We start from the raw sequence: 9634 nt of genomic DNA on the forward strand, positions 1-9634 counted from the left end.
TTCATACTGGCCCCCCGTGGGAAACGAACCCACAACCCTGGCGTTGCAAGCGCCATGCTCTACCAACTGAGCTACAGGGGACTACTTTTTCTTTATTTTTACTATTTTCTACATTGTCGAATAATAGTGAAGACATCAAAACTATGAAATAACACACATGGAATCATGTAGTAACCCAAAAAGTGTTAAACAAATCAAAATATATTTTATATTTGAGACTCAAGGTAGGGGTGGTATACAGAAGATAGCCCTATTTGGTAAAAGACCAAGTCCATATTATGGCAAGAACAGCTCAAATAAGCAAAGAGAAACGACAGTCCATCATTACTTTAAGACATGAAGGTCAGTCAATTCGGAACATTTGAAGAACTTTGAAAGTTTCTTCAAGTGCAGTCGCAAAAACCATCAATCGCTATGATGAAACTGGCTCTCATGAGGACTGCCACAAGAAAGGAAGAGTTACCTCTGCTGCAGAGGATAAGTTCATTAGAGTTAACTGCACCTTAGATTGCAGCCCAAATAAATGCTTCACAGAGTTCAAGTAACAGACACATCTCAACATCAACTGTTCAGAGGAGACTGCGTGAATCAGGCCTTCATGGTCGAATTGCTGCAAACAAACCACTACTAAAGGACCCCAATAAGAAGAAGAGACTTGCTTGGGCCAAGAAACACGAAAAATTGACATTAGACCGGTGGAAATCTGTCCTTTCGTCTGATTAGTCCAAATGTGAGATTTCTGGTTCTAACCGCTGTGTCTTTGTGAGACGCAGAGTAGGTGAACGGATGATCTCCACATGTGTGGTTCCCACCGTGAAGCATGGAGGAGGAGGTGTGATGGTGTGGGGGTGCTTTGCTGGTGACACTGTCAGTGATTTATTTAGAATTCAAGGCACACTTAACCAGCATGGCTACCACAGCATTCTGCAGTGATACGTCAGCCCATCTGGTTTGTGCTTAGTGGGACTATAATTAGTTTTTCAACAGGACAATGACCCAACACACCTCCAGGCTGTGTAAGGGCTATTTGACCAAGAAGGAGAGTGATGGAGTGCTGCATCAGATGACCTGGCCTCCACAATCACCCAACCTCAACTCAATTGAGAAGGTTTGGGATGAGTTGGTGTCACGGATACAGCCGAGGCTGCCCCTCCTCCTTGCTCGGGCAGGCTTCGGCGTTCGTCGTCACCAGAGTACTAGCTGCCACCGATCGATGTTTCTGTGTCACACTAGTCCTTTCTTTATTATTCACACCTGTTACTCATTAGGCTTATTGGTTTCCCTATATTACCTCTGTTTTCCCTCCTGGGTTTGTGCGTGATTGTTCGTTGTTACGTCGTCTGTTGAGCTGTTGTTTTTGCTCTTCCTGTGTGGAGGGTTTGCTATGGTTTACTTTGTGTTTAGTAAAGCCATACTTTGCTCAGTTCTGTGTCCTGCGCCTGATTACATTTCACCACTTCACCCAGACGCTGACAGTTGAACCGCAGAGTGAAGGAAAAGCAGCCAACAAGTGCTCAGCATATGTGGGATCTCCTTCAAGACTGTTGGAAAAGCATTCCAGGTGAAGCTGGTTGAGAGAATGCCAGAATGTGCAAAGCTGTCATCAAGGCAAAGGGTGGCTACTTTGAAGAATCTAAAATATAACATATATTTTGATTTGTTTAACACTTTGTTGGTTACTACATGATTCCATATGTGTTATTTCATAGTTTTGATGTCTTCACTGTTATTCTACAATGTAGAAAATAGTAAAACTAAAGAAAATCCCTTGAATGAGTAGGTGTGTCCAAACTTTTGACTGGTACTGTACGTACATGGCAACAGTGCCAATATCTCTGTGTACATGTACGCAGTTGTCACGTGAATTTTTATCTCTAATTCACCCTAAGCTTGAATCATTACCAGAGGTTGTAAGGCTCTGGTTTTAATCATCAATGATTCAAGGTCCACAACTCACAAGTCTTATCTGTATTTTTATTCAAGGAGAGCTCTCAGGCCAAAACACAAATCGCCTTTCTTTATACTTCTTGACAAACAAAAACACTATGCTCCTCCCACCTTTCTTAAACAGTTCCCGCCTCCCCCCTTGAATGGTTAATAACGCCCCTTCTGTTAGTGGGTTGACACTACATGATAATTCTAACATTTATGCTGTGTTTGGGGTGTAATTCTTTAGTCATTATTCTTAAAATCCAAATTAATCTAACAATCCACCCCTTTGACTAAATATTCCCACATTCAGGATAAATGTATTTTACAAGCATGATTAATCTCAGAGATCACATCAGAACTAATAAACATTTCATCCAATTGCGGTCTTTCAGGGTCCAAATCTTCGTCATCCACCAAGCCTGGAGGATTGTTTTTCACATTCCCCTGGTCAGAGTCCGGAGTCAGTCCATCTCTCATCATTGTTTAGATACTGCATTTCACCAACGCCTGACTCACCAATCCTCGGACACAGGGAACAAGACAACAACCACATAATACAAGAATACCCATACAAACACTGATCGCTCCTAAGATGGTGGCTGCTAGGGTTTTCCATTTACCAAATATTTCATCAAACCACCCTATCCACAATGTACTAACTTCTGAGTTCAGTTCATCCTTCACTCAGTGCAGTTAATTCTGTAAGAGCTCTGGTGACTGTCCCATCCAGTGTGGTGTTGTTAGGGATAAATATGCAACAATGGCTTATCTTTCTATAGACACCGGCCCTTTCTGCCTGATCTAGAACCAACCTCTACTAAGTTACGAGCGGGATGGCGGATAATCGCTCAGAGATCCCCTTACTGCATCTCTAGTCTTGTCAATAAATCGCTGTTGGTTGTAATAGATATAATTTATCCAATCCATATTTTTGTTTGTCCCCCACCAGAAAAATGTTGTAGTAAAACTCTCCCATATTTGATTTATAGCTTTGTATTCGTCTAGAACACCCCTGGGGATGCCTATACCATCTATCCAAATTGGGCTATTTCATTCCTGACTTATTTATTTTTCTCCTAATTATTCTTCCTGTCACTGGTCTTTGATGACCAATTCTTACAGGTTGGACCAACAATACTGGTACACAAGTACCCACCCATCCCTCTGGTAATGTCTGCCGAATGCTCCCTGTTTAGTGCATGCCCACCACACATCAGTCAAAGGGATGGTTAGGTTCCTAATTTTTTTTCTTCCTTCCTTATCTAAATCAGTCACATTAATTATCTCTTTACAGCCATCAAAATCACCCAAGTTACGGGTGCCATTTCTATGTCTGTAACACTGGTATTCGCCAGGAGTTAAAGTGAATCTAGGTGGGCTGGCCGAGTATGTCAATTTTGCCAGCCCAATCCCTGTGCAATTGGGCTCTTTTTGATTGGACCCCAGGTCTAATACACAGGGAAACATTGCCTTTGGCATTGGGGCGGTCAACATTGTCGGTCGCCCAATGGAGCATGCATAACAATTGGTCTCCCCCAAGGCCCTAGCGGTGTATTTCATCCACTTTAACCAGAGATTCTCATCAGGTACCCCCTCCACTTCCCCATTGTTCCATTCCTGGAGGAGAAAATCTTTCATAGTGGACGGGTTAGTCAAATTGACTCCGTCATCCCTTGACTGATTTACTCGGTCTATTGTCATTAATGGATTAATGCCAGTACCTGCTCCCTCTATATCTTTTAACTCCATTAAATATAATCTTAGACAAGTATCCCGTCCGTATACGTCCGCGCAAGCCCAGTAAGTTCTTTTCATGTCCTCTTTAGTGACCTTTACTATTGTTACTACCATCTCCGTGGGGATGTCGTTATACCTTCTTATCCTCCATCTGGACGTCCAGCCCCCCCCCGTCTCATATCTCCTTCCCCCAGTATGTCTAAATACCTGAGCCCAGGACCAATCCGCTGAGGGGGCTGAACATAAATACAACGGGATCTTATAATCCCATGTTGCTTGCTTATCCGCTCTGATAAGATCCCTAATCATAATTTTGAATCTTACTCCCCACCCTTCTCTGACTCCTATTTTGTAGATCACTCGCCCTTGATGGTCAGTATGTCGGGTCGCTTTCCCTTTATTTCTTAATAATGGTAAGGCCATAGCGTAATTGGTGTGAGGTGGTGGTGGATTTTGACCTACCACGACTATTGCCGAGACTATGATGCAGTTCAGGGTCACCCATATTCCACAAAAAAAACCCTCTCCTGTCTTGAGTCCTTCTGCTCGGTACCACCCCATACTCACACCCTAGGAACACACTACAGTGATGATAGGTCTGGGTAGGAGATCTTCGTTGACAGAGGTGACCCCCGCACCCTGTGGCGCAGTTCCGCTCGTCAACTCTGCGTGTGCTAAGCGGTGCTTGTATGTGGTCCTACCTTCTTGCAGTGGGTAACATGGACCCAGGTTCCTCTCTCTGCTATTCTAATGGCAAAGGCGGTTACCAACATAACCTGATAGGGGCCCTTCCCAACAGGCCTGCTTCCAGTTTTCCTTCTAGTGACTGGATGCTCACCAGTCACCTGGTTAGATAGTGGGTCACCTTCTCCTTTAGTTCACCTGTGGGGCACAAAACCTCTGACATACGGGTGTGGTTAATAAACTATCTTCACACATGTTCAGATTAATGTAACAATTTCTGACTGCATTCTCTTTTTAGACTATCTAAAAAATGTTTTTTTTTTTTTAAGTATTTTGTCCTCTCCTTCGTATATTATCTAATACAATTAGCCTCTTCCCCCCTCTTGACACATAGTTCTGCTTATGTGTCAATTTTTTCCACCTTCCTAAACATTCCCTTAGATTATTTATCAACCAATTGCCATGCCTTTCATTTTTGAAATTCTTTTTTGCTTCTTTATTGCTCCTCCCACTTCCTTTCTCTTTATGGCGGCTAAATTCGACTTTCATTCAGTTCAGAATCAATTAGTAATCCAATCAAACAATCTCTTATCTTGTAAAAACACTTGTGTTTAGTTCAACCTCTGTTCTACCCCGGCTCTCCCGGGCTTGACCTGAAGACTGATTGTTGGACATGACAAGTCTATTTTTTAAGTCACCTAAGTCTTCTGTCTAGCAACAAAGAATAAAAAATCTCTATGTTCATGATTAACCCAGTTATATCTAATAGCCAACCAAAAAAACTTCATCATCTCTAAATCACTACCAATGTCATATCCCTCGTTACTCTCTACCATTTGGATAACATCCCTGATGTATGTATGCCTCCTTAGAGTTCCAAATTACTTTACCATGGGCTGCCATTGCCTTCCCATAGATAAGATCACTTAATTTACCCGTATGCAGTACATAATGGAGTACGCAAACTTTACAGCACTTTATCATTATCAATAAGCTCATCATTTGTTTTTTGTTTTAACGGTTTTGGCGCTTCAAATATAGCAGTTTTCCTGGATGAGTTTAACATTCACCCCTCCTGTGTTATAGTATGTCCTAGGTAAATGACCTCTACCAAAGTTGAAGTTTCTTTTTGCTCACTTTGTGTCCCTGTTCTGCCAGGAAGGTTAACAATTGGATTGTATCCCTCTTACATCCTTCCTGAATGGGATTAGCCAATAGAATATCATCTACATAAACTAACATTTGCGTCCTTCCCTATGTTCAAACTTTCCCAAATTCCTAGTTATAGCCTGGTCTAAGATTGTAAGACTTTCCGAGTAGCCTTGAGGCATCCTAGCCTAAGTCCATTTCCTTCCCTGAAAAGTAAAGCCAAACCACCCCTGACTATCCGGATGAACTTGGATACTAAAGAAAGCATTAGCTAAATCTATCACTGTAAAATAGGAGTTCTCTGGTTTTCCATTGGTTCAGCAATATATTTCTATTAACCCCCTGCAAGTCCATGACCATCCTCCAGTCGGCGCTAGGTGCCTCCTTCTTAACAGGAAAAATTGGAGAGTTTCATTGTACCTCATCTCCAGGAATTATCACCTCTCCCTTAAATAAATGCTCAAATGTAGGTGTTATCCCTTTTATTGCTTCTGGTTCCATAGTATATTGCTTTTGGTATGGTCTATTATCGAATCGAGGAATCACTTGTACTGGAGCTACCCCCTTAATTAGTCCTACATCTGCTGTCCTTGTCTATCCTGGAGTTCTACCGATCCCAGCTATTTTCCCTAGTGGCCATTAAATACTCTGCTCTTGTCTGTTCCTTTTCTTACTCTGTTAGTCTCTGCTTTTCAAGCTCCAGAAACTGTTATCTCTGCCTCTCAGCCTTTTATTCTCTCCCTCTCTAACTTCCTCTGTCTCTCTAAGTATGTCTCTGCCTCTCCTTTTTCCCGCCAACCAGGGCCACAAATCATTCTCCTTGTCCTCAACTCTCAACCCTCTCAGCTCTATCGCTACTTCCCTCCTATCATTACTGAATCAATGATAATACATTTACATTCTAGTCACCCAGCAGACGCTCCTATCCAGAGCAACCTAGTGAATACATTTGTATTATTTTTATCTTAATTTTTTTTACTGGCCTCCCCCCGTGGGAATCGAACCCACAACCCTGGCGTTGCAAACCCCATGCTCTATCAACCGAGCTCCATCCCTGCCGGCCATTTTCCCCCCTACCCTGGACGACACTGGGCCAATTGTGGACCGCCCATGAGTCTCCCGGTCGCTGTCGGCTGCGACAGAGCCTGGATCCGAACCAGGATCTCTAGTGGCACAGTTAGCCCTGCGATGCAGTGCCTTAGACCACTGCGCCACTCAGGATAATAATAACTGCAATAACTATCAATAATAATTATAATAACTATTACGAATTATATTGTCCTTTTTCTGATGTTCAAATTGTAGTCTATTTATTTTAGTTTAAAATATAAAGTTATTTATAACAAATCCAGAACCCACCACAGGCTGGCGCTATTCCCCCAGCACAACAGCCAATGCCACTTGCTTCCTAACCAAAACAAATTATAGTTTTAAAATCGTCCAATTATTCTGTATTTTATGCCTTTCATTTTCAGTTCGCTATTCAATATCTTTAACAGTTTTCTCTGATTCGGCCCCAATCAATAAAACAAACTTTTGATATTATTTATCAGCATACACTTAATGACATCCCTACCATTTGAACGATGTCCTGTCTCTCACTCCCCCCCTCTCCTGCTCCTTCTTACATTATGGGGGAGGCACGGGAAAATTCCCTACAATTTTCCTTCTTAGGAAACAATGTCATTAGTACGTATAACATATTTTCATAGACATATCTAGAATATTTCTAAAGCTATCTAATTCAACCTTTAATACACGAAAAAAACTCTCTCTCTCCACCCATTCCTTTTTGAATAAGTGCGTCTTCCTAGTTACCCCATAACCACACCTCAAATATTTTATTTAGCATTTAACCAACCAAATACTAAGTAGTATCCGGTTATCATTCATACCCGCCATTGAATTTCCTCATACACACATATTTCATCTTCTGCCATTCAAATGCCCAACACGACAGAATAGTTCCATGCAAACCTCTATTTTCTCTTCAAGTCGCTCCGGATTAGAGCGTCTGCCAACTGACCAAAAACGCAAATATTCTCTCATAACGTACGTCTACGCTTGAGTGCGAAAGCGCATAATAATATGTCATTTAGCAGACGCTTCCATCCAAAGCGACTTACAGTCCTGCGTGCATACATTTTTTTAAAATTATTTTTGATTTTTTTATTAGTGGTCCCGGGGATCGAACCCACTACCTTGGCGTTACAAGCCCCGTGCTCTACCAGCTGAGCTACAGAGGACCACTCGTTGGACTTATATAGGTACCTCTCAAATAATCGCTTTGTGGTGTTTTTAGCCAATTCTATTCTCAACCTGACTACCTCCTGTTGTAAAACTTCCCCCTCTTTGTTCTGTTCACTGGCCTCTTTACTCTGCCCCCCGTCTTCCCGCCCTTCCAACATTCCGACTTGGCCGTCATATGGTGGGGGAAGGACGGGGATCACCCCTAATCTTCTTTTACACATGACAACGGTGTCATCTGGGCTTTCTTTCCAAGCTTGCTCTACCAACTCTGGATATTACCTCTCTCCTCTTTGCTGTGGGGGAGGTCCTGAAACTTCATTTTTCCTGTATATCCCTTTCTCTCTCCTTCGCGCTTCAAAAAGCCATACCCTCGCTGTCTCTAGCCCTCCGCTTGCTGTTTTTTCATCTAATTTTATATGCATCTGCCTACTAACTTTTTTACTTCGAGATGCCCAATAAATTCATACCTCTTCTCCCAAATGGATCCCTAAAACATATTTCTTTCATCTCCCGTTAATTCTCGGACTTGTTTAGAAGATGTCTTTCCCATCGTGGAACAATAAGAAATCCCTCCCCCCCTTTTTGTTTTTTAAATAATTCCCTCCCGAATTATTTTCGTAGGAGCTAATCTCTTAGTGCCCCTCTTGCTTTTGTAATTAACCCTTTAAAATTAAAAGAGTAAGTTACCCAATTTTCCTCACGCGACTTTTTTTTTTCCCTCCACCCCTGAAATAATAACCACGTCTCCCGAGGGATTAAGTCTCACACACATACGACCTTATCATCCGTCAAAACTTGTTTGCACAGTTCTAACAAATGCCCAGTCGCATATATGAACTCCCGACATATCCCTCTCATACGATGATAATTATTTCCCTGTTTATACTGAACATTGCAATTCGTACAATGACAATATTAACTTAGTTTACATTTGTGATTGCAATTCACTACCATGTCATTTCGGACTAGTTTTTTTTTGTAATAGCTATTTACCTCTAGGATCAATTGCGGACCCTCCCTGTCGTAATAATTATTACCTTCTTTGGTAAATAAGTTCAACTCATTTTACCAAAATCCATGAATAGAAATTACTGACCTTTTCCTTGCAGTCTGGATTAAAATGCTTTTTCAAACTTGTTAACGTCTTTATCGTTCATAAAGAGTAATCACCGGCCTGTTTTTTAACCTTAACGTGGAAGGCCAGGACTGTAACGGATGCTATCACCCGCCCGTGCACGGATTCGGTGTCTTCAGAACGATAAAGATGTATTAAGATCCGGCTCGAAGGACCAATCTGTCACGTGAATTTTTATCTCTAATTCACCCTAAGCTTGAATCATTACCAGAGGTTGTAAGGCTCTGGTTTTAATCCACAACTCACAAGTCTTATCTGTATTTTTATTCAAGGAGAGCTCTCAGGCCAAAACACAAATCGCCTTTCTTTATACTTCTTGACAAACAAAAACACTATGCTCCTCCCACCTTTCTTAAACAGTTCCCGCCTCCCCCCTTGAATGGTTAGTAACGCCCCTTCTGTTAGTGGGTTGACACTACATGATAATTCTAACATTTATGCTGTGTTTGGGGTGTAATTCTTTAGTCATTATTCTTAAAATCCAAATTAATCTAACAGCAGTCAAACAGGTTTGGATGAGGAAGTTCATTTATCTGTTGATTAGAAACCATAGTGCTCATCAGATCTGTTGTTACTCAGACTTGTAGGAAAACCTCTGAGTTTGAGCACCTATTTTTGTACATTTTGTAATGTCATTGAGCTTGAACCAGATATGAAGGAGAGGGACCAACATGAAGAGGAAACGGGCAGAACGGTGGAAGACTCTGGGATTGAACCTCTGCCACTAGGATCCGTCCTGAGTCCGGG

This window comes from Coregonus lavaretus (assembly GCF_964263955.1).
Source record: "Coregonus lavaretus genome assembly, chromosome: 24".
NCBI classification, from domain to species: domain Eukaryota; kingdom Metazoa; phylum Chordata; class Actinopteri; order Salmoniformes; family Salmonidae; genus Coregonus; species Coregonus lavaretus.